At 42.4% G+C, this 25,716-nt stretch overlaps 1 protein-coding gene across 1 annotated transcript in view; it reads right to left on the bottom strand.

The window, feature by feature from the left end:
• The window catches only part of LOC109923496 (multiple C2 and transmembrane domain-containing protein 2), a 432,499-nt gene extending 409,612 nt beyond the window's left edge, over window positions 1-22,887 (bottom strand). Inside the window, exon 1 of the mRNA XM_048616107.1 lies at window positions 22,819-22,887. The gene's annotated coding sequence lies outside the window, so the exon portion shown is untranslated. The remainder of the gene's footprint in view (window positions 1-22,818) is intronic.
• Between the last annotated feature and the right edge of the window lie 2,829 nt (window positions 22,888-25,716).

Below are 25,716 nucleotides of genomic sequence, written 5' to 3'. Positions count from 1 at the left end.
ACCCTTCCTTCTGATTTCTCTTCACAGACCCTTCCTTCTGATTTCTCCTTCACAGATGCTGCCAGACCTGCTGAGCTTTTCCAGCAATTTCTGTTTTTGATCTTGATTTCCAGCATCTGCAGTTCTTTCAGTTTTTGCTTGAATAGAGTCATAGAGTCATACAGCACAGAAACAGACTCTTCGGTCCAACCAGTCCATGCTGACCATAGTCCCAAAATAAACTAATCCACCTGCCTGCTCCTGGCCCATGTCCCTCCAAAATTTCTCGTTCATGTACTTATCCAAATGTCTTTTAAACATTGTAATTGTACCCACATCCACCACTTCCTCAGGAAGTTCATTCTATACATGAACCACCCAGCGTAAAAAATTTGCTCCTCATGTCTTTTATAAATTTCTCTCCTCTCACCTTAAAAAATGTGCCCCCTAGTCCTGAAATACCCCATCCTAGGTAAAAGACAACTACCATTCAATCTATGTATACCCCTCATTATTTGATAAACTTCTATAAGTTTGCCTCTCAAATTCCTACACTCCAGTGAAAGAAGTCCCAGTCTTTCCTTATAATTCAAACCTTCCATACCCAGCAACATCCTGATAAATCTCTTCTGAACCCTCTCCAGCTTAAGAATATCCTTCCTATAACTGGACACAGTATTCCAGAAGAGGCGTCACCATTGTCTTGTACAACCTCAACATGACTTCCCAACTCCTATACTCAAAGGGCTGAGCAATGAAGGCAAGCACGCCAAATGCCTTTTTAAACCATCCTGTCTATACATGACACAAACTTCAAAGAATTATGCACCTGAACCTCTTGGTCCCTCTGGTCTACAACACTACCCAAGGCCCTGCCATTAATTGTACAAGCCCTACCCTTCTTTGTTGTACCAAAATGCAATACCTCACGTTAGTTTTGGTCCAAAACTAGATACATGAACGTGAATATTAATCATTGCATTTAATTGGTCTTTTCTGCCTTCCTCAAATTTAGCAGCAAAGTGTTTCTCTCCATGTGACTCTGCAAGTTTAGTTCCTTCAGCACACATCCAATTTTCCTTTTGAAATCAATACTCTTCTCTGCTTCCATAACTCTAGTGGGCACAGGGTTCTAGGTCATCACCGTTCACTGTGGAAAAACTTTGTATTCCCCACGTGCCTCGACCAAAACCTTACAGCTGCACCCTGGTTCTTGTACAATCTACTAACGGAAACAGCTTGTCCATGCCTAGGTCATCAAAACCTGCAATAAGCTTGTATGCCTTTACACCAAACCCTCCCTCAATTTCCTCAGCTGCAAAGATTGTCATTAAAATTCCCTCATCCGCAGAATCGTTCTGGTAAATCTCGTTTGCACCCTCTCGAGGTCCTTCAAATCCTTTCTTGTGTGAGCTGGTTGTGGCCTAACCAGATATTTATAAAGGTTCAGCATAACCTCCTTGTTTTGGTATTCGATATCTGTGTTTACAAAACTTCATCATTAGGTCAAAGTGGGTGGCTTGGGCCCTCAGATATGAAATTATCACTTAACTTACCATGGTGGAAATCGGAGAACATACCTTGAGTTTTGAAACATTGACAGCCTGGTTAATGGACAATCCCCGATAAAGTAGCCAGAAGGTGGATACTCTAACCACTCAAGACCTGGGAGACAAACCCCCTCATATTCACTAGCCTGGTAAAAGTCAAGTGGCCTGTGAAACGATCCGGTAGATAGTTGAAGCATGATCGGACATGCTATGATACATTTAGAGGGTATCCAGACCTCCTGTCCCAGAGGTAGGCTCACTACCACCACACCACAAGACTCTCTGAAGGACACCGTCGCTGTCACAACCTGGCACAAGTAACAAGATCATGGTCCCATGGATATCTGAGGTCATTAGCTGCAAGCTTCAACCTCTGTCTTCTGGACACATCCTAAAATGAAACTTAATGAGGTCTTAACAGCTACCCCTCCCCCCTACAACTCCAACCCATCAACTGCCAGTACGCATCATTCCATTTCTGATAGAAGCAAACCCACAATAACAAATGCTTACTGTTTCCACTGATGTTGTGGGACAATTTTCTAAATTAGGAATCCAGTGACCAGTCAGATGCAGAAGATTTTAGCCTCTATATCACATTTGAATCAGGCTATAAAAAAATCAGTAAAGTGAACAACAAAATGCTATAATTAAAGTTTCTATTGAAACTACAATAATTAATCAGATAAAGTCAGTCAATGTTGTACAATCTAGGCATCCTCTTCAAACCTCCTGCCTTTGATAGAGGGATGGAGCAAGTCCTGAAGGTCAAAATTCAATTCTGAAGACAACTACAGTCTATGATTCTTCTCCAGGATGAACTCTAATCATCTCCTGATATACAAGATGTCATTCCCTTGTCATTGAGGGAGATCCTAATATTAGAAAAGTCTAATGCCTCATTTTAGAGAATTGCTGTTCCAGCATTGTAAATGATTGTTTATGTGAGCCAAAGAGTACGTCATAGAACAGCACAGCTCCTTGAACTAAACTAAAAAGAGCTGTAAACAGAAGGGAGTTGCCACACACCAGAGGACAAGATGTGCAAGCAATTTTTCACATTAACACTGCTCACCTACTCGAGACCACAACAAATGGCAAAAACAACAGCAGGGGCAGGAAATGCTCTGTCCTCAAACTCAACAGCTTCCATAGCAAGAAGTAAAAAGGCACCCATTAAATTCACACAATTGACACAGCTGGCTGACCTTTAGGTTGTAAAATGACTCAAACGAAGGAATCGCTATGCAAGAACCATCAAAAAGTGAGAAGAGTTGGTGCGATGCTGCAACGGCTAGGTTTCCTATATTTATTTAAAGAAACACTTTTTCGCAGGAGGTACGCATCGCTGGTGGAGTGGAGCCCAGCCCTATTTGTCCAAGAGCTAAATGGTTCATTTGGCCATTTCAGAGGGCAGTTCAGAGTCAACCACGTAGACAGACTGGGAAGGATGGGAGATTTCCTTCCCTACAGGACATTTAGTGAACCAAAAGAGATTTTATAAAGATCAATAATCGCTAGGTTGGCTGCCATCATTGGAGTCAGGCTTTATTAAATGGGTATAAATTCCAACACTATCAAAGGCAAGATACGAACCCTTGTTCCCAGAGAATTAGCTCGGATTACTTTTCTGGGGTCTTACATTATCCTCTCTCCTGCTCCGTCAATGTCATTGTAAAGTGAAGGCGTGAGGACAGACTTCAATCAGAAGCAAACTTAACACATAAGCAATGTCAAATAAAGTGAGTCAATGCCTATTTTCCAATGTACCTCACTCATGAAATGAAAAATGACTCAGAATTGTGCTTCCTTAATAATATAACTTGCAATTCTTTTTATATCGTTCACTCACAGGATGTGGGCATCACTGGTTGGGACAGCATTTATTGCCTAACCTCAACTACCATTGAGGTGGTAGCGATGGTGAGCTTCATTCTTAACTGCTACAGTCAATGTGCTGTAGGTAGATCCACAATGCTGTTAGGAAGGGAGTTTTGACCTAGTGACATTAAAAGAACAGCGATATATTTCCAAGCCAGAATGGTTTGTGGCTTCAAGGGGAACTTGCAGGGGGTGATTCTCCCATGTATCTGCTGCCTGTGTCCTTCTAGATGGTAGAAGCCACAGGTTTGGAAGGTGGTTGGCTCTGTGTGTCACTGCAGTGACTCTTGTACATGGTACAACTGCTGCAGCTGGGCAACAGTGATGAAAGGAGTGAATGGTGTAAGAGATGGATGTGGTGCCAAACTAGAGGACTGCTTTATTCTGGATGGTGTCAAGCTTTGTGCTGTTGGAGCTTCACTCATCCAGGCAAATGGAGACCATATCAACACATTTCCACCTTCAACCTTGAAGATGGTAGACAGGCTTTTGGGAGCCAGGAGATGAGTTACTTGCCACAACATTTGCAAGCTCTGACCTACTCTTGTATCCACTGTATTTACATGGCGAGACCTATTCAGTTTATGGTTAACGGTAACCCACAGGATATTGATTGTGAGGGATCCAACGAGGGTCATATAATTGAATGCCAAGTGGAGATGATTGGATTGTCTCTTATTGGTGATGGTTATTGCCTGGCACTCATGCGATATAACTGTTACTTGACACATAAAAGTCCAAGCTCAAATGTCAATGGCTCCCATCCAAATCTCGAGTCAGGAACTCCATTTGGCATCACTGAACCATCACTCCCGCCCTACACAATCTGAAATTGCAATCCTGCTTTCAATTCAGTGACGCATAAAGCATGGAGACAGATGCTGTTCACCCCCTCATCCTCTTTGTAAGATAGAACTGGGCAATAAATGGAATAAGTAATACACAGACCAAATTTTTAATGAGCTCCCCTGTACTTTGCAGTTTTATTCCCCAAAATGTTCATTCAAAAGTCTTATTGACTCTGATTCCAATGCCCTCTCAATGCCCTCAGTGCCTTCCAGGTCACAACAGATTAAAAATTTGATGATAACTGCACTTGCTGATACAAAAAAAACATACACACGAGCAACAATATCACACATAACCATAGTTGCAAATATTTACAAATACCAATTAAAAGTAATACTTTACTGAAATGGTACCTCGGGTCACAGAACTAAACTATAAAATGAAGGACAACTTTAAAATAAAAGATCGAAAGTTGGCTTTGCTCTCAACCTCGCAGCGAAGATGACGAAGGGAACATTGTCACTTGGTAGGAGGCAGAACAAGACCCACACACTTTGCCAGAAAAGTGGGGCTATGGTGTTTCACCTACAGAAACCCAACTGCATCCAGTGTCAAGAGAAAGAGGAACTATAACCGGAACGTGGACACCAAAAGGAGAAACACCAAAAGGATGTGTTGCCTGAAAGTGGTGTATCACACATTTGGGATTGTTTTCCGAGAGGGGACCACTCTGTAGTTCAGGCACGCTGCAATGGCTTCCTCCAGTATAAATTATCAATGTATCTACACAACAAATAAAGCTCAAATTTGGGTAAGGGTATTATCAAGCTGGACAGGGTTCAGAAAAGATTTACCAGAATGTTGCTGGGAATGGAGGGTTTGAGTTATGGGGAAAGACTGTATAGGCTGGGACTTTTTTTCACTGAGAGGTGACCTTATAGAGGTTTATAAAATTATGAGGGTTATAAGATTATAGATCATAGAATCTCAACAGTTTAGAAACTGGCCATTCGGCCCAACGAGTCCACACCGATTCTCCAAACAGCATCCTATTCAGATTCACCCCCCCTACGCTAACCCTGCATTTCTGATCCACCTAATCTACACACCCCTGAACACTACGGGCAATTTAGCATGGCCAATCCACCTAGCCTGCACATCTTTGGACTGTGGGAGGAAACCCGAGCACCCGGAGGAAACCCACACAGACACAGGGAGAATGTGCAAACTCCACACAGACAGTCACTAAAGAGTGGAATCGAACCTGGGTCCCTGTAATGAGGTGAATAGCTGGTGTCTTTTCCCTATGGTTTAGGCTTTCAAGACTAGGAGCCATATTTTTAAAGTGAGAGGAAAAAGATTAAAAAAAAAGACATGAGGGGAAACTTTTTTACACAGAGAGTGGCTCCTGTGTGAATGAACTTCCAGAGGAAGTGATGGATACAGGTACAGTTACAATGTTTAAGAGACATGTAGATAAGTACATGAATAAGAAAGGTTTGGAGGGATATGGGCCAAGCGCAGGCAGGTGGGACTAGTTTAGTTTGGAATTATGGTCGGCATGGACTGGTTGAACTGTAGGGTCTGTTTCTCTGCTCTATATATCTCTATAAAAGAAATTTGTGCTAAGTATGTACTCGCATGTTCCAGGGAGGCAGTGATTTAATGCTAATGTCACTGGGCTAGAACTCAATGTTTTCATTGTGTACGTTTCAAACGTGCAATATGAGTCTGAATCCCACCACAGCAGTTAGTGTAATTTGAATTGAATAAATCTGGAATTGAAAACTAAAAAAATGGCAGACATGTAAGTATTGTCGATTGTTGTAAAAAATCCATCACATTCGCTCGTGTCCTTTTAGGACGTGAAAGAAATCTATCGCCACACGTGACTCCAGGCCCACAGCAACGTGTGTGACTCTTAACTACCCTCTGAAACAGTCAAGCAAGCTCAGATCAAGGGCAATTAGGGACGGGCAAAATAAATTGCCAGCACAGCCAGTGACACCCACGTTCTATGATGGAATTAAAGTAAGTTGGAAATAATTAGCAGTGCTTTGAGTTTACCTAGTGTCAATCTCCTGCCTTTTCCCCGTATCCCTGCATGCTATTTCTATCCAAATAACCAACCAGTGCCCTCTTAAATGCCTCAATTGAACCGGTCTCCATCACATTTCCAGGCAGCGAATTCTATACCCTAACTACTCACTGTGTCAAGGGTTATGGGGAGAAAGCGGGAGAATGGGGTTGAGAAGCGTATCAGCCATGACTGAATGGCAGAGCAAACTCAATGGGCTGAATGGCCTAATTTCTGCTCCTATGTCCTATGGTCACTGGGTAAGAAAGTTTTCTCTCACATCACCCTTGCCTCTTTTGCACAAACAAGCCCTCTAGGTCTCAAGCAGAAACAGCCTTGTCTACTTTGCCCAGCATGTTTACCACTTCGAAAACCTCAATCAAATCTCCTCTCAGCCTTCTCCTCTCCAAGGAGGAAAGTCCTGACTTCTTCAATCTATCCTCATCACTGAAATATTGGCAACATCGCCTTCCTTAAAGAAGTCAGGTGCACAGTACTCACTCAATCCCTCAGCAAGCGCTCTGCCTCTACACATGAATCCCTAACCTTTAGCTTAAAGAAGACTCTTGGATACTCTTGTCATGTTCCCCATGGAACAGTTAGCTTAATGGGCAACGTGTGGTTCAAAATAACACAAACATGGGGCAGGTTCGATTCCAGTTCCAGTTGAGGTAGGTCTTGGGAGCTGCTTCTTCCTCCTGACCCTAAGAGTCAAGGGACAAATGCCAACCTACCATTGATGAAAACTGCCAAGAAAACCTCTCAGGATGAAATATCAGCTAACAATATACCAAGGATCTGCCTTTAGGCAAAATAGACATGACACGATCCCCATGGTAGCTGGCAGTCTCTTCCCTCTCCAAGTACCTGTCCAGTTCTATTTAGAACATTACTAGTGAATCAGGAACAAAAACAAAGCTGCTGGAAAAGCTCAGCAGGTCTGGCATCATCTGGAAAGGAAAAAACAGAGTTAACATTTCGAGTCTGGGTTCTGAGGAAGGGTCACCGGACCCGAAACGTTAACTCTGTTTTTTCCTTCACAGCTGCTGCCAGACCTGCTGAGCTTTTCCAGCAACTTTGTTTTTGTTCCTGATTTACAGCATCCACCATTCTCTCGGGTTTTATTACTAGTGAATTATTTTCCACAACCTTCTTGTGTCAAAAATAAATTCACATCTCGCCTTTAGTTCTCCTGTCAATTCCCTTAAATCTGCTTCCTCTTGTTACTAACCCTTTGTTACTGGAAACCATTTTCCTGCCAAAACTCTTCACGATTTTGAATACTTAGATTAAATCTCTCTTTCATCTTCTCCACTCCAGGGAAAACAATCACAGCTTTTCTATTTTCTGCACAGAACTGAAGCCCCTCATCCCTGGTCTCGTCCTAGTAAAATCCCCTTCTTGCCCATTCGAAACGTGGAGAACGAAAACAAGCACAAGCAGAATTTCTGTACGTCCCAGGACAGTGTTTCAGTTCAGGCGAGACACTCAATCAGTGTGCCCATTGGACGAAAGCCAAGCAGAGGCTGGTCTTAGAGGACAGAGTCCTCCTGGCTCCATTCATTGTAGCTAAACCTAAAACCATCATTCATAAATATTCTGCCGTTGTTATCAAATGTACCATAGACAGGAAGAGTTCCATTGCTGTGTAGGACATGTCGGTCTCCCTTACTGGGTTAAGCAAACTGGAGTCATCACAAAAGTAAAAGACAATTCACACTTTCAGACCCAGATTGACAGAAAGCATGGAGCAGGTTTCTGGCTAAACAAGAATTATTATTTATACCATTCGTGCAACGCACACATGTGCAGACACACAGACATACACGCGTGCACGCACACATAGACACAGGCACAACAATAAAAACTGGGTGTTCTGGACAGAGGAAAAGACTAGGAAGGCAGTTCAGCGATCCATGATCCCAGAGTTCAGTGACATGATCTTTTGGCTTGTCAGGACTTGCTGCCCCATGATCTTCCTTCTCCAGATACTTCTACTGGAGACACAGGGTAACTGATCCATATTTATAATGTCTCTGACTTACTGGTTTAAGTCGCTTACAGCAACTGTTAAGGGGAAATAAACTGGCTATCTTAGGGCATGAGGTAGTGGGAACTGCCGATGCTGGAGAATCTGAGGTAACAAGGTGTAGAGCTGGATGAACACAGCAGGCCAAGCAGCATCAGAGGAGCAGGAAGGCTGACGTTTCGGGTCTGGACCCTTCTTCAGAAAATGAACTCCAAGCCCGAAACGTCAGCTTTCCTGCTCCTCTGATGCTGCTTGGCCTGCTGTGTTCATCCAGCTCTACACCTTGTTATCTTAAGGCATGAGGTGCTTTTAACTGCAGAGACAAGGGACAGTTTTCGAAGAGCTGTTGACTTCTCCCAAACATTCACCAATCACAGTTATTGACACACAGGAGGCCTTCGTCATCACGGACCAATCAGATACCTGGTGCCAGTGGAAACTCCATTCGGGCACACCCCATAGCTCCAGTTCATCTGCAGACTGAACTCCCCCACTGTTTGAACAAACAGCCGTGTAAACAGTGTCTACCATGTATGTCAGGTCACTTACTTTTAAAAGTGTAGCGATCCTTGGCTGTTAAAAATACAGACCTATTTTCCATTTCAATCTACAACTAAAAGTATAGAAAAATTTTGACAATGTGTTTCTAGTGAATATCCACAGAATCCCTACAGTGTGAAAACAGGCCCTTCGATCCAACAAGTCCACACTAATCCTCAGAGTGTTCCACCCAGACCCATCCCCCTATAACCCACCTAATCTCCACATCTCTGAACACTACAGGCAATTTACCATGGCCAATCCACCTAACCTGCACATCTTTCGATTGTGGGAGGAAACTGGAGGAAACCCACGCAGACATGGGGTGAATGTGCAAACTCCACACAGACAGTCGCCCAAGGGTAGAATTGAACCTGGGTCCCTGGCGCTGTGAGGCAGCAGTGCTAACCACTGAGCCACTGTGCCACTCCATGAAGTAGAGTCTCAATCTGTTCAGCCTTTGCTCCTAAGGCAATCCCTGTATACCGGGGGTCACCCGAGTGAACAATCTCTAAACTGTCTCCAATGAAATAATACATTCCCTTAAATAAGGGCACCATAACTGCTCTCAGTATTCCAGCTGTGGTCTCACCAGCACCTTGTACAGTAAAGTCTGTTGTTCCACTGAGATACGCAAGCATCAGTCAACAAACCATGTCCAGAGACATAGTCCAATTTGATTTAAGATTATGGATTATTTGATGGCTGTAGTGAGGCTGGGTTTAATGGGTGAATAATTTTTAATCATGTTGATCTTTGTCTGTGGCACCGACACTTTAATAACACATTCATGGTTCGTTTATTACCAAGTGCTTCCACCTATCTGCAGTCAGCTCATTACTACACAAAAAGCAGACATCTTTGACTAACAGATTAGAACTGAGAGGACGCTGTCTTCAAATATGATGCAAATGCAGGCAAGAAAGCATTACATTTTTTTGAAAACTCTACTCCTTCTTAAAAGATTGACTTCAAGTGACTATAAGTTGGCTGTTTAAAGGTCAGCCAGCTTTTCAGCCTGCAAGAGTAACAAGGCTTTTGGAAATTTCCCAAGTGCATGACAGTGCACGTTCTTAAGACAGGACGTTTCTGTGGAATACCACACCTGTGATTCAAAACCATGCACAAAGCACAGGGATAAGAAGCACCAAGACACCCTAATTTGAGTCTAATCCAGTAACAAAGAATGGCTATTGAGACTGGTTGCCCATTATCAAGTGCTAAGTATCTACCTTCTACAGCATATCAATAACTTTTTGATCATGTGATCAATCCACTGTGAGCAATTTTCATCATTCATCATAGAGTCATACAGCATGGAAACAGACCTATTTGGTCCAACTAGTCCATGCCGACCAGATATTCTAAATTAATCTAGTCCCATTTGCCAGCATTTGGCCCGTATCCCTCCAAAACCTTCCTATTCATATACCCATCCCAGATGCCTTTTAAATGTTGTAATTGTTCCAGCCTCCACCACTTCCTCTGGCAGCTCCTTCCATACACACACTGCCCTCTCCATAAAAGTTACCCCTTAAAGTCCCTTTTAAATCTTTCCCCTCTCACCTTAAACTTATGCCTTCTAGTTTGGATTCCATTTTCCTGGGGAAAAGTCCTTGTCTATTCACCCTATCCAAACCCCTCATGATTTTATAAACCCCTGTAACATCACCCCTCAGCCTCCAATGCTCCAGCGAAAATAGCCCCAGCCTATTCAGCCTCTCCCTGTAGCTCATACCCTCCAACCCTGGCAACATTCTTGTAAAACCTTTCTGAACCCTTTCATGTTTCACAACATCCTTCCTATAGCAGGGAGCCCAGAATTGCACACAGTATTCCAAAAGTGGCCTAATCTACATCCTGTACAGCTGCAATATGATCTCCCCACTCCTATACTCAATACACTGACCAATAGCCATTCATCATGCCATCAAAACTTCTTTGTGACTCTTTTGATTAAAACACTGCTTACTTATAAGCCATCTGCAAAACAACATCTACAACAGCGGAAACAAAGCTGGATCTTCTTGTCGTTTCAAGAACTACGAGCCTTAAAGTCCTTTGAAAGCTTCCTTAAGCCTGTTTCACTTGTAAAGAAAATGGACCTCTAGTTACAGGACTACCAGGGGCTGTTTACATGATACGCTGGATCGTCTTTAGCTCAAAGGCACTTTGCAAATGCTCTGACCTCTGCTATCTGAACAGATCTGAACTTCAACAGAGTGAACAAACTCTCTCCTCCACCAGATTCTTACAGACATGTAAACTGCTAATTGTTCCGATTGGTTCTAATATTTTGGTAAAAGTGGCCTCCTGTCTTTAAAATGGATCTTCCTGCCAAGTTTGTTGCATGTCCGACAGAGCGAAAGGCCTTTCCCGGCTGAGTGTGTGTAAATAAAATAATACTTTGTTTAAAATCCCTGAAAGTCTGGCGCTGGCGACTTTAAAACTGACTCCTCACTACCCTGAAATCACAGTTTCTCCATCCACACTGTTCCTGCTTTAATAGACCAAATCCTTGGTAGTTTGTGTTTGTTTAAAACATTCAGGCAGCAGCAAAAAATTGAACCTTTGACTTGCTGCTCTGCCCAGTTCACTTATCCAAGTGTTTAAACTCGCTGCAGTATTGTCCAGATGGGGTTTGTAAAAGATTGAACGCAAATGTGTGAATGAAATTTGAGACGACAGTTTAGTAACTCTGCATCTGACATTTTGATGGGAATTTCTGGCCCACCAGTCCTTTCACTTTCCCTCATCTCAGGTGAATATACCACAGTTTCGTTTCCCACAGACTCACTGCGAAGTCCGTTTATCACTTGTTAACGGGTTCTTTCTTAAAAGAAACTGATCCAGCATGCTGCTATGGCAATGTATAATCCAGAAATAAAAATTTGTTTGGTGCTTGGAACTTCAACGAGTTGAAACAGAACAACCCACCCTGTTAGGACAGATAACAGCAAGCTTGTTTCAGCAGAGAGAGGAAAATGAAACTATAAATAATAACATGCAGGAACCTCAACATTTCATAAACTATCCTGGCAAGTTAAGGATTGTTACTGTTCACTTTGTCCATTTCTTTCAATGAAACTTCTTTAAATTTACAAGAATGGTTCCAGGAATGAGAAACTTCAGATTATAAAGAACAGATTGAAGGAGTGGGAATTGTTCTCCCTGGAGAGAAAACTAAGAGGAGATTCAATTGAAGTTTTCAAAATCATGAGTGGACTGGACAAAGCAGAGAGTGAGAAGCCATCTCAATCGTAAAAGGAATAGGAACCAGAAGGCTTATATTCAAAGAGATGTGCAAATAAAGCAAGGGTGATAAGAGAAAAATGAACATTTTCACACAGCGAGTAGTTAGGGTATGGAATGGACTGCCTGGAAATGTGGTGGAGGCAGGTACAATTAAGGCATTCAAGAGGACACTGGATGGGTATTTAGATAAAAATGGAGTGCAGAGATTTAGGGAAAGGCAGGAAGATTGGCATGCAGTCACAGTCTGCTTGCAGATACGATGGGCTGAATGGGCACCTTCTGTGCTACGACACTTGGGATTTTGTGAACTGGGAAGAGTTAGAACATGTTTTAAAAAGCTGCTGAAACCACTAAAGACTTTGACAAGGATCTGCTCGGTTGACTAATTAGTAAAGTTAGATCAAAATGGGATTCAGGGAGAGCTTGCCAAATGGATACAAAATTGGCTTAATGGTAAGAGTCAGAGGGTGGAGGTGGTGGGTTGTTTTTCAGACAGGACGCCTGTGACAAGCAGCGTTTCACAGGAATTGGTGCTGGCTCCACTTTTGTCTGTCATTTATATAAATGATTTAGATACGAATGTAGAAGGCATGGTTAGTAAGCTTGCCGATTACAAAGAGATCTTGATCGATTGGGTCAAAGGGCTGAGGAGAGACAGATGGTGTTTAATTTGGATAAATGCGAGGTATTACATTTTGGTAAAACAAACAAGGGCAGAACTTATACAATTAAAAGTAGGGTAGTGTTGTAGAACAGAGAGACCTAGGGTTCAGGTACATAATTCTTTGAAATTTGCATCACATTTAGACAGAGTGGTTTAGAAGGCGTTTAGCACGCTAGCCTTCATTGCTCAGACCTTTGAGTATAGGAGTTGGGAAGTCATGTTGAGGTTGTACAGGACATTGGTGAGGCCTCTTTTGGAGTACTGTGTCCTGTTCTGGTCTCCCTGTTGTAGGAAGAATATTATTAAGCTGGAGAGAATTAAGAGAAGATATATCAGGATGTTGCCGGGAATGGAAGGGTTGAGTTATAGGGAGAGGCTGGATTGGCTGGGACTTTTTCCACTGGAGCGTAGGAGGTCAAGTGGTGACCTTATAGAGATTTTTAAAATAACAAGGGGGTATAGATATGGTGAATGGCTGTTATATTTTCCCTGCAGTGAGGGGAGGAAATTTCAAGACTAGGGGGCACTTTTTTAAGGTGAGAGGACACAGATTTTAAAAAAGACACGAGGGGCAATTTTTTTTTACACAGCAAATGGTTCGTGTTCAGAATAAATTGCCAGAGGAAGTGGTGGATATATGTACAGTTAGAACGCTTAAGAGACATTTGGATAAGTTCATGAATAAGAGAGATTTGGTCAGATATGGGCCATACGCAGGCAGGTGGGACCAGTTTAGTTTGGGATTATGTTTCGCATGGACTGGTTGGACCAAAAGGTCTGCTTCCATGCTGTAAGACCCTATGACTTTGACTCCACACTATACTGTATTTCACACCAGGATTAACAACCCATGACTGGGAATGTCAGTCACTCAGCAAACACACAAAAGGAATCAAGAACAAAAGGGAACTAAATTACAGTCTCCAACTGAATGGATCTGAACAGAGTAAGGTTCCTGAGTGCAACAGAAGAATCACATTAATCCAAGTCATTTGTACACTCAGTTGGTTTCAAACGGATGGAGACTAAAAGTTCTTGTTCATTTCCCTGATTGAGAAATACTAGTTGAGAGTGCAGGAAATACTGCTCAAGAGAAGGTAACGTACAAATTTGGAACAGGGGATGTGCCTCAAATCTGCTCCACCATTCGCCCCTTACTTAAGAAGAATCTATCTACCTCCACCTTAAAAATATTCAAAGGCTCTGCTTCAACCACCTTTTGAGGAAGAGAATTCCAAAGTCTCATGACCCTTTGAGAGAGAAAATCATCTTTTTCTTATCTATTCTAAATAGGCAAATCCTTTATTTTTACACAGGGATCCCCAAATCTAGATTCTCCCACCACTGTAAATATTCTTTCCACATTTCCCTTGTTAATTCCCCTCAGCATCTTAAGTGTTTCAACCAACTGCCTCTTATGTTTTTAAACTCCAGCAGATACAGATCTATCCTGTCCAACTTTTCCTAAGACAACCTGCTCATTCCAGGCATTAGTCTGATAAACCTCTGTGGACTGCTATTCATTGATTAACAGGCTAAAGCAGTACACAGTTCTCCAGATAAACTCTAACCAATGCCCCGTATAACTGGTATGACCTCCTTATTCGCCTGGTAACTCACAATAGTCAGCCATCTTGATGTGTGAACACGTGACATACTTTCCAACTATCCCATTAAAGGAAGTTTCAACTTACTTAAAATAAACAGCTTAATGTCTTCATTAAAATCCTGGACGAAGGAACATCATGTGAGTACATTAGATGCTTAAATGTAAAAATCACATTCTGAAGGTGTGTCTGAACGAGCTTTATCACCGCACAACGAGGCTGGAGAAACTGGGGTTAAATCTCCTTCCCTCTAAGGACAGCATGGCGAGATTGATAAACAGATACAAGATTATAATAGTTTGGGCATGATCAGCAAAATACTTCCCATTAGTTGATGGAGAACAAGGACTAGGGAAGATGTTGAGAGAGGGTATGAAGAAATTTGTTTGAATGCAGCAAACGGTGATGAACTTGAACCAGAGAAAACCAATAATCTCCAATGGGAGCTGGATGGATACTTCAGTACAATAGCCTTGCGGGACTAAAGGGATAGAACAGGGATACAGGACAGACCAGACTGCTCCACAAAGAGCCAACATGGTCTCAATAGGCTAACTGGCCTCTTTCTGTGCCAGCGTGACTCTTGCACTGACAGTGGGTAACCCTGGGTCCCCTACACTGCTTTTGATCTCAGGTTCCCAGAGATAAATTGTCCAGAATCTTTTATGTCTTTAAATCTTTTAGTGGGCTTATGTTTCCTTCCTTCTGCTTTTTAAAAAAAATATGATTATATGTCTGAGGGTGAGGCCAGACAGAATATTTAGTTCCAAAGTACCAGCCATCCTGGAGTAGGACAGAGCTGATGAACCAACTGGTCTTTACTTGCTTGTTAATTTTATATGTAGTTATTACAGCGTAAACAGAGCTCTCATCTGGAGTCATGGCACAACCAGCGAGTGAAGCAGAAAGACAATCCCTGAAAGCAGCAAACTGACTTAAGCACAGAGCTTGTTTCCGCTTTGCATCTGGTCAGAACGCCAGTATGTCTTTACCAGACACGCTCATGGCATCATCACTGCATTGCAGCATGTGACCCAAGGATAGAAAGGTCTCAAACTCCATCTGACATCAGATCACTTGAAGCATGACACTCTACTGGAGGCATGTTGCTCTGCTGTAACCTATTAGCTTAATATGAGCTCAGACGCTTAGGCAAACGAGAAGTGTAATGTTTGTGTATGATAGTCATAATAAATTGTTTGTTGGATTCTTCAATACCACCATAGCTGTGCCCAATTTGTTGTGTTACAGAAGGTAACATTAGCATTTTCGGAGTAAATATTCTTCCTAAACTGCGCAATATCTGCATCAGTGCAAAATAGTTTCAGCTTTGCAGTGATGCTAAACTCATGGTTTGTGTGTATCTTTTTGAACAGCAATTTCAGTTGGGTTATGACAGGTTACACTCTCTGCCAAAGACAAGTTGCCGTTTCTTCATTTTTCACTTTAAATCGTCTCTCTTAACAATGTTGCGCGCACTGTGCACATATGATTGGATCTAGAATTGGCTTTGTAACAGGAACCAAAGGGGGTTGGTCGATGACTGCCCTCGCGAGTGGAAAGCTAGTTCAAGTGGTGTTCCGCAGGGCTCACTATTGGGAGCCCTGCAGTTTGTTTTATACATTAACAATTTGGACTTCAACGTGGGGGGCACAGTTGGGAAATGTACAGATGACATAAATATTGGCCATGTAGTGGATAATGTAGAGGATAGAGGTAAGTCCCAAAATGATATCAATGACTTGGTGGAGTGTGCAGGAAAGTGGCAGATGGAGTTCAATTCTGGAAAGTGTGAGGTGATGCATTTAGGGAGGCCAACAGTGAAAGGGAATACAGAATAAACAGGAATATACTGAGAGGGATAGATGAAGTGAGAGACCTTGGCGTGCAAGTGCACAAGTCCCTAAAGGTAGCAGTACACATAGATGAGGTTGTAAAGAAGGCAGATGGAATGCTCTCCCTCATTGGCAGAGGTATAGAATACAAAAGTAGGGATAAAATGATGAAGCTGTATAAGACACTGGTGAGGCCACAACTGGAGTATTGTGTGTAGTTCTGGTCACCACATTACAGGAAGGATGTAACTGCTGTAGAGAGAGTGAGGAGAAGATTTACTAGAATGTTGCCAGGGCTGGAGAATTGTAGCTACGAGGAGAGATTGGAGAGGTTGGGGTTATCTTGCTTGGAACAGAGAAGGCTGAGGGGTGACATGATTGAGGTATACAAATGGTGAGGGGTAGAGATAGAGTAGACAGGAGGAACCTGTCTCCCTTGGTAGAGAGTTCAAAAACAAGGAGTCATTGATTCAAACTAAGTGGCAGAAGGATTAAAGGGGACATGAGGAAAAATATTTTTACACAGAAAGTGGTGAGTGTCTGGAATTCGCTGCCCGAGTTGGTTGTGGAGGCAGGAGACCCTAAACTCTTTATAAAAGTGTCTGGATCTGCTTCTGCGAGCTGCAGGGCGATAGGCCATGTGCAGGAAGATGGAATTCGAAAGGGCATCTGGGTGTCTTTGTGTCAGCATGGACAAGATGGGCCAAACAGACCCCTTCTATGCTTTCATCATTTCTGTGGTTCTATGGTGATGAACTCTCTCTACAGTCAATAACATTCTGACAACCTTGCATTATAATGGATGTTGTGTCAGCCTTTTGATCATAACATCATGTATAACCCCAAAGAGTTGAACTCACAGCTCAGCCTGACAGTCCAATGCAATACTGATGGAGTGTCATCCCCTCACAGGTGCCATCTTCCAATGGGACATCCAACCAAGTCCAGCTGCTCAAATGGACATATAAAGGCTCCATAGCACTTTCCCACTATATCTAAGATGGACATTAAGTCTGGTGACATGGCCAATATTAATCCTTTAATAATTATCTGGTCATTATCTCCCTGCTGTGTGCAAATTGGCGATAAAGTGCTTTCAGGAAGCCATATAAATGCAAGTCTTTCTTACATAGTGCTGATCTTACTATCATTATGACCTTTTCACTTTCTTAACACACCAGTCCTTATTTTAAAATTAAGGATTCCACATACTGTACACAATATTTCTAACTTGGATGAGGCTATGCAAGTTAAAATCAGCCCAATTAGACACAAATTCAATCTTGTGCGTGTTCTGTACTTTCATCATAACTAAATACCCAAAAACATTCCAATGGCGGATGCCAAGTTTTCATTGTCTTGCAGCTGCAATATTTCAAACAGGCTCTATTCCAAATAGCTCACTGGGAAATTTTAACACTATAGGTAATGATTCCCTGCTGACTAGAACACTTCTGAAGTACACTGAAGATTGACTAGGAACATTCTGTTCATCGAGTGCCAATGTACTTTTTTGACAAATCTGCTCTAGACGACAATCCACAATACGGAAATATCAGCTCTCTCTGAGATCCCTCCCAATCCCAGTAATTCTGAAAATGCGCAAAACATTTACCAGTAAATAATCTATCCTCCACCTCCAATCACTGAATGAAAAACAGATCTGTCATCCATTTAACACCAGCTTGCACTACCTGATGGTCGTCCTCCAGGCAGTAATTTGAAGCTTTGCTTTATAAGGAGGATTAACTTTCTGCCTGAAAGACTTCGATGTAATTCTGAGTAATTCTGCAACGAAACTCAGGGTGTGCCAATTCTCCTCTGGTATGTGAAAATTTCACTTTTGTTGTCCAGGGTAAAGGCATAAGACAAATACACATATACAGCATTTTCAACAGCTACAGCATAAAAGGTAAGACATTTTTTTTCAATAATTTTGTCTTGCACACATCAGGACAGTTCACAAGAATACCAATTTACGGAGAAAATCAACATTTATACAGTACGAGAGGACAGTGCTGATTAGTTGGAAAGTGCACCATGTCAAAGCCGTGACCAGAGCCCACTTGTCAACTAATCAGCACTCTCCTTTCATGCAATATAAATGTTGGTTTTCCCTTTAATTTGGCATTCTTGTGACTTGTCCTGATACATGAGGCAAAAAAGCTTCAACAAAATGTGTCTTATCAGCAATACAAAAATACTATAATAAATGACCATTTTAGGAGAGACCATAGAATCATAAAATCCCTACAGTGGGAAAGGAGGCTATTCAACCCATCAAATCCACACTGACCCTCCAAAGACCATCCCATTCAGACCACCCCCTACCCTATCCCTTTAACTCTGAATTTCCCATGGCTAACCCACCTAACCTGCCTATCCCTGGACACTATGGACAACTTAGCATAGCCAATCCACATAACCTGCACATCTTTGGATTGTGGGAGGAAACCCACGCAGACACAGGGAGAACGCGCGAACTCCACACAGACATCCAAGGGGGGAACTGAACCCGGGTCCCTGGCGCTGTGAGGCAGCAGTGCTAACCACTGAGCCCCTGTGCTCAAAAGCCTGCTTGAAAAGAATGGCTTTATACAAAGGGTCACAAAAATAATGGTAGAATTTCTAATGAGTTTCCAATTGTGGACTGTACTTTTGATAGGAAACTCAACAAAAAGCTTTAAGTGATAACAGGAACTGCAGATGCTGTAGAATCTGAGATAACAAGGTGTAGAGCTGGATGAACACAGCAGGCCAAGATTTTCTGAAGAAGGGTCTAGGCCCGAAACGTCAGCCTTCCTGCTCCTCTGATGCTGCTTGGCCTGCTGTGTTCATCCAGCTCTAGACCTTGTTATCTCAAAAAGCTTTAAGTGGCTGTTTAAACTATTTCTCAACAGCTTCCTCTAATGAGCAAGTTTTGCAAGTGTTTTGCTCAGTCCTCAACAACATACCTTCCACAAACGATGATCCACTTCCATGGAATTAAAGCACCTCAGGCCTGTGAGGACCCACACAGGGAGCTGCCCCTTAAACCTTTAAACACCTCACACATAGGCCACAGCCTATGAATTCTCCTAACTCCAGGGGGTGGAATTAAAATATGACACCTTAATATTGTCGGTATCCATTATAAAAAAACGGCCATCAATATTTCTAACTGGAACATCTCTTCCATGTCTTCCAACTGTATCTGACCTTAAGTTATGATTACCGTAAAGGCTTGACAAGTATACATTAACCAAGTGCCCAGTGATGTAGGAGGTGGTGCTGTACGCACATTAATCCAGTGAACAGCCTATTCTGAACACAGGTCTATTCATTCCGCGAACAGGAGCACACACTAAAGCAAATAATTGAGGCCCTTTTTATTCAAAAAATCTATCATAAACTGCAATAAATAGATCCTCAGGTAGGATCTACAGCAACAATAAAACCAAGATAATTTCTCCAACCCATTATGATGAGTAGATATATATTCTTTGTCACTTCTAATAATGCTGTCTCCAGGCACCTTTGACGGGGAAATTAACTTCTAGCTGGGAATTGTGGTACCACCACAGGCCATCTGAAACCTCTTCTAAGCCAACTGGGTGAAGGTATCAAACATTGGAATGTTCTGTAACTAATTGCCATACTGGCCAAAGAGCTAGTGAATTAGTCACATTCCTCCATCCTTTCTCCATAGCCTTCCAAATATTTTTGCTGCCACTACAGGTTACCGGTTATCCAAAATTAGGTGGTGTCCAAAACAGGCCATTTCAGAATCATCCTTAATGGTTTAAAATCTTTAAACAAATAACTTACTTTGTCAATTCAGTTCAAAGCTGTACGGATCCAATGTGGATCCAGATGTGTTATCAGCTGCCACTGCCCTCTATCCCTTGCTCCATGCACCTCTTGACCCCACATGGCCCAGTCTGACCTGAACTGACCATAGCCTCAACCACCTGATCCAAAATCCGCAATACCACAGTCCTCAGTGCCAGATTGGAGGTCTCTGGTACCTATTTATGTTCCGGAGGGAAAATGTCTCCATAAATATAGGAGGAGTCAACAGTCAACCTACCCAACCCCACTCCATTCTGTGGGATAATGACTGATCTACAATCTTAGCCCATAATAGACATCCTTGCTCCATATTCCTTGGTATCTTTGTTTAACAAACATCTATTCAATCTCAGATTAACAAGTGATCCAACTGCTGTCTACAAAAATTACAAAAAATTGTTTCAACCACCCTAAGTGTGGAATTATTTCCTAATTTTCCTCCAGAAAGGCCAACTTTTCATTTTGCATTCTTGACAATCCTACCTGAGAAAATAAGTTTCCCTAGTCTATCTGTTCACTTTATTACCTTCCAAATACTTTGATCCCTTAACCTAAATTCGATGGAATAAAGCTCCAGTGTGAGCCCTATTCATAATTTAACATTTGGAGTCCAGACAAAATTCTACACTCTCTCCAAGGCCAGTATGTGCTTCCTGTGGTATGGTATGGTACCAAGACCTGCTCATGGCACACCAGGTGAGGTCTAAACATGACTTTGGATACGCAAAGCATGACTTCTACCCTTTGTATTCTAGATTTAAAGGCTATCATTCTATCAGTCTTCATGTTTCTCGCTTGTGACATTTTAATGATCTGTGTATGCAGACTATAACAAGGCTCCACTGTTTATGGTTTTCCATCAAATAGATAGAATCTTGTTCCAACCCTTTCTGAACAAAGGGCAAAGTGGCTCAGTTGGGGCAATGTGTTGCCATGGACCAAGCAGTGGGGATGATAACAGGAGTTGCACACCACCATTCTGTTGAGCTTGTAGGTGGGCCATTTACGCCTGCTAAAGCTATATTCATAATGGGAGCTTCTTCCCTGCAAATAAAAGGAATATGTTCAAGCCTTACACCTCAGCTTTGAAACCATTAGGAGGAGCTTGCAAGGCCTATTGGCTCCTGTTGCCTTTTCCATGCAACCAGAGTCCACTCACCATCCAATCAGCACCCTTTTCTCTTGGAATATAATTTGCTGGGACTGTTTGAAATTTGGTATTCTTGCCTTTATCCTGGTGAATGTGAAATAAAAATCTTTGACAACATGTCTTTTGTTTCAGCAATACTTAAGGTCTGTAGCACAGAGCTCGCATGCATACACGCACACAAACTAATCAATTCAGTTGGGAATTCAGGAGAAACTTCATTATCCAGAGATGGTGAACTGATTACCACAAGCAGTAATTGAGACAAATCACATACATTAATATGTCATATAGTGCACATTTTATCGTAAATGGGAGAAGCTAGGTAAACACGCAGAACAGAATGGAAGAATCCACAAATAGAGTTAAATGGAGGGATGGAAGGAGGCTCACATGGAGCAGTAACACTGTTGGGGGCCGAATGGCCTGTTTATGAACTGGAAAATAGTGTCATCATTTTAAAGTTATTGTTAAATCTGTTCCCCCATTCTTTTAGGCAACAAATTTCACAAACTAACAACGTGGTACTTTTTTTTTAAAATCCCCACTAGAGCTTTTGCCACTCATCTTAAAACTGTACCCTTCTGATCATTAACTGTGTCACCACTGGGACTGACCCACTCTCATAAAATAAACTTTCTGCAACCACAGAGGATTCTGAGACCAGAAACACACAAGGTCACAACAGCATGGCCTGCCAAATCCTGATGAAGATGTACAGGCTTTGTGGCAATAACTGCGGTGAAGTGCTATTTTTATATTATAATATGTGATTATATTCGCAAATGATTCATTCCAAGAGCAAAGTCTAGAAATTACTGTCAGCAATATGAGCAGGAAAATGCTTTATGTTTCTCTCATGACTCGTTTTTAATACTCAAAAAAAATTAGATAATTGGGATTGTACCCATGTTAGAATAGCTGAGAATATGATTCTATTAATGTCCCAAATGGATAATGGCAACTTCAACTTGTGAATTCACAACAGTGCAGAATAAGCAAGAAGCAAGCATTATTTAGTAACACATTACCATCTCACACATGATTCATATCTGCAGTACTCAGAGTAGTTTCTGATGGTTATAATCTCTCTGAAGCAGTAGCTAAAAAAAGTCAGAGCTCCTACCCTGTACAGTGCACCTCCAGACTGGATACAGGGAGACAAGCTAAATATTCCTCAAGACTGAGGGTGGCACTTTAAGTGTTAGAGACTGAATGAGGTCCCAGTTTTGTTGGATCCCTCACTCACTATCTCTTAGGCACAACCACTTTTAACACATACACAGACAAACAGACCCACTAACTGCGGCTCGAGCACATCAATCCTTTACCTAAATCGGTGTTGGTTTGAATTCACTGGTGAGACCAACGCAAGACTTTTTTTTGCAAAGAAGAAAGGACAGTGTAGGTCCTGGCATTTCCATCTACTGAATTCAGAGTGCATCCAAACTCCCAACTCAGCTGACCAACTTTGTTTGTTTCGTTGCAGCTAGATGGTTAGAGAAACCCAGGAGATTTCAAACCTGCACTCTGCAAAATAAGAAGCTGGCCGATTTGTGGTCGATTGTTAAAAAGAGAGACACAGGGAGGGATTAAATGCAACAATGAGAGAGAGGTTATAAAGATGCACACACCTTCTGCGACCATCTCGCTAGTGTTGAGAGCTGTTAGCCGCTGTTCCCTGTCTCTGTGTCTTCTCTCTCTCTCTCCAGCCTCATTCAAGGGAAGCTTCCCCCTCTCTCACTTCCTCATCCAGATATTAAAGGGGAGGTCCTCTGCGTCTGTCGATTGTAAATGCTCAGCTGTGCCAGGCTTAAAGAGGATGTAATAGCTGCAGACTCTCTCCCCTTGTATGTCTGTGTCAGTGAGAAATGTACACCTATCCCCACACATTCCCTTGCACAGGAGGGCCGAGAGAGAGAAAAATAAAAGATGCTTTCTTTTCAACATTAAAAGCTGCTGCATTCTGATTCATTTGGCTTTACAGTTTCTTGATAGAGTTTTATTTTAATGTCAATAGGTTTGCAGCAAACCATTGTTTATTTAACAGATCTTAACATGAACACTTTCCCCTCCTCTGTAGAGGCACCTATCCTCCTCATCCTGTCTAGAATTGGATGAGAACATTTCCTCCAATTAAACATCAAGAAGACACAATCTCCTTCAATCTCTCACTCCAAGTTCTGTTCCCTAGTTACTAGCTCCATCCCTCTCCCTGGCAACTGTCAGCAACTGAGCCAGAGATTGTTCACAACCTGACTGCTATATTTTGTCTCAAGTTGAGCTTCCTTGTATTCAGACCAGGACTAAGACTTTCACCGCCACAATATTGTTGTCCCACTTTGACCTTGCCCTGGCTGATCTGCTGCTGAAGCCATCACTTGTGCCTTTGTTACTGCCAGACTGGATGATTCTGGAACGTTTCTGGCTGGTGTCTCACGTGCCTGGGTTCTAGAACGGTCCCGTTCACTGACTTACACCGGCTCCCACTCAAGAAATGTCTTGACTTTAAACTTCCTTACAAATCACTCACTCACTCCCTGCCTACCTCTAGAATCTGCTCGAACTCTATAATCCCTTCCAAATCGCTTTGCTCTGACAATCCTGGCAGCTTCAGTATCTCAAGTTATAATTCCTCCATCACTGGTGCTGTGCCTTCAAATAGCTATGATCTAAACTCAGGAATTCCCTCCCCTAAATCACTTCATTTATCTTTCCTCTTTTAAGACATTTCTTAAACTCTGCCTCCTTGATCATGCACCAAAGATCCTCAGACAGCACCTTCCAAAACCACGACCACTTCCATCTAGAAGGACAAGGGCAGCAGACATATGGGAACACCACCACCTCCAAGTTCCCCTCCGAGTCACTCACCATCCTGTCTTAGAAATATATCATTGTTCCTTCAGTGTCACTGGGTCAAAATTTTGGAATTCCCTCCTTAATGACATTGTGGGTCAACCCACAGCAGGAAGACTGCAGTAGTTCAAGAAGGCAGCTCATCACCACCTTCTCAAGGGCAACTAAGGACAGGCAAGAAATGCTGGCCAGCCAGCGACACCCACATCCCACAAATGAATAAATAAAAACAGGAAAATGCAAAGTACCTCCTTATGTGACTCAGTATGAAATTTTATTCTATAGTCCTCTTGTGAAATGCTTTGTGACATTTTGCTATGTTAAAAGTGCAATATTACTGTGAATTGACGTTCTCAGACACCCAACCCAGAAGGGGAATCAGGAGTTACACAGAGAGGGCAAGAAAACGGACGTGAGGAATATCAGATCAGCCATGAATCCCAGGTTTGAGGGACCAAGTGGTCTAATCCTATCACCGCATTTCCCACATTAATTTCTTCCTCTGCTGGATTTTTCCCATTGATTCACAACTTCCCACATTTGGGCTGTTGATTGCACTCCAAAAGCTTATGATTTGAAATAAATCTGTTGGACTATAACCTGATGCCCAAGTTTGTCCGCCCCAATCCAACACCAGCACCTCCAAATCATGGCTACTTCTTCTTCTCTAACTTAGAATCAAGTTAGCAGCAACCAAAAGCAATTCAATTTAAATGACAGTAATCGTTTGAAGGAAGGCATTCTTGCATTTCTGCTGATGAGTGGGAGCTGGAAAGCTGAAGCATCGTGACTCTCTTTTCAGCGATATTCGAACTCTGGACCACCACGTGACTATTTGTATATCAGAGCACACGTTCTTGAACTGACAGAGATGCTCATTAACCACAAAACCCAAAAAGCAGAAACCCGTCCACTTCTAAACTCTGAGCAGGATAATGCCTGCTGAATCGACGTGTATGACAAATTTTATAAAAGATGGGCACTGCAGGTGAAATTTTTAAAGGCCGCTGAATTGAAAGTAAACTGCAGTAGGCAGGATAAGGAAGTATAAGAGAAGGACTGCTCATGTCACTGTATCCTCCTGGTGCAGTGCAAAGAGCAGAATATGACACCATGAATCTAATGATTGTTTGCCATGATGCTGGAAGCACTAGGATAAGCATATGGATTTACAAAGGACGATGACACAAGTCCTATTCTTCCAGCCGAAGGAAGCTGTGGAGTATGGGCAGAGAGCAGTAAACAAGTCTGTAGATTCTGTTATCCAGCACCTTTGTTCAGGCATGAGAGAGCAAAGGAATTGCTGGTACAGATTGAGAATAGACTGAAATAAGGAGCAGGTCTGGCAGCAAATGTGGCGAGACGAGCAGAGCTAATGCTCTGAATTGAATACACCTCTTTGTCAGAAGTGAAGTGAGATAGAAATGTGAGGCGTCTAGTGCTGTGGTGGTGAGGAAGAAGAGGAAGAACAAAAGGGAACGGCTGAGATGGGATAGAGTGCAGGTGAGATTAAACAAAATTTGTCAAGAAATAAAAGGCAAAGGGAGTCATAATGGTTGGAGTAAAGGCAGCACATACAGCACCTTCCAAACCCACAAACTGGAAGGACAGAAACAAAAGATACAGGGGAACACCACCATCTGCAAGTTTCCCTCCAAGCCACTGACTTGGAA

Source organism: Rhincodon typus, chromosome 33 (genome assembly GCF_021869965.1).
Source record: "Rhincodon typus isolate 14 chromosome 33, sRhiTyp1.1, whole genome shotgun sequence".
In the NCBI taxonomy this organism is placed as follows: domain Eukaryota; kingdom Metazoa; phylum Chordata; class Chondrichthyes; order Orectolobiformes; family Rhincodontidae; genus Rhincodon; species Rhincodon typus.
This window is presented reverse-complemented; position numbering and strand designations above follow the sequence as displayed.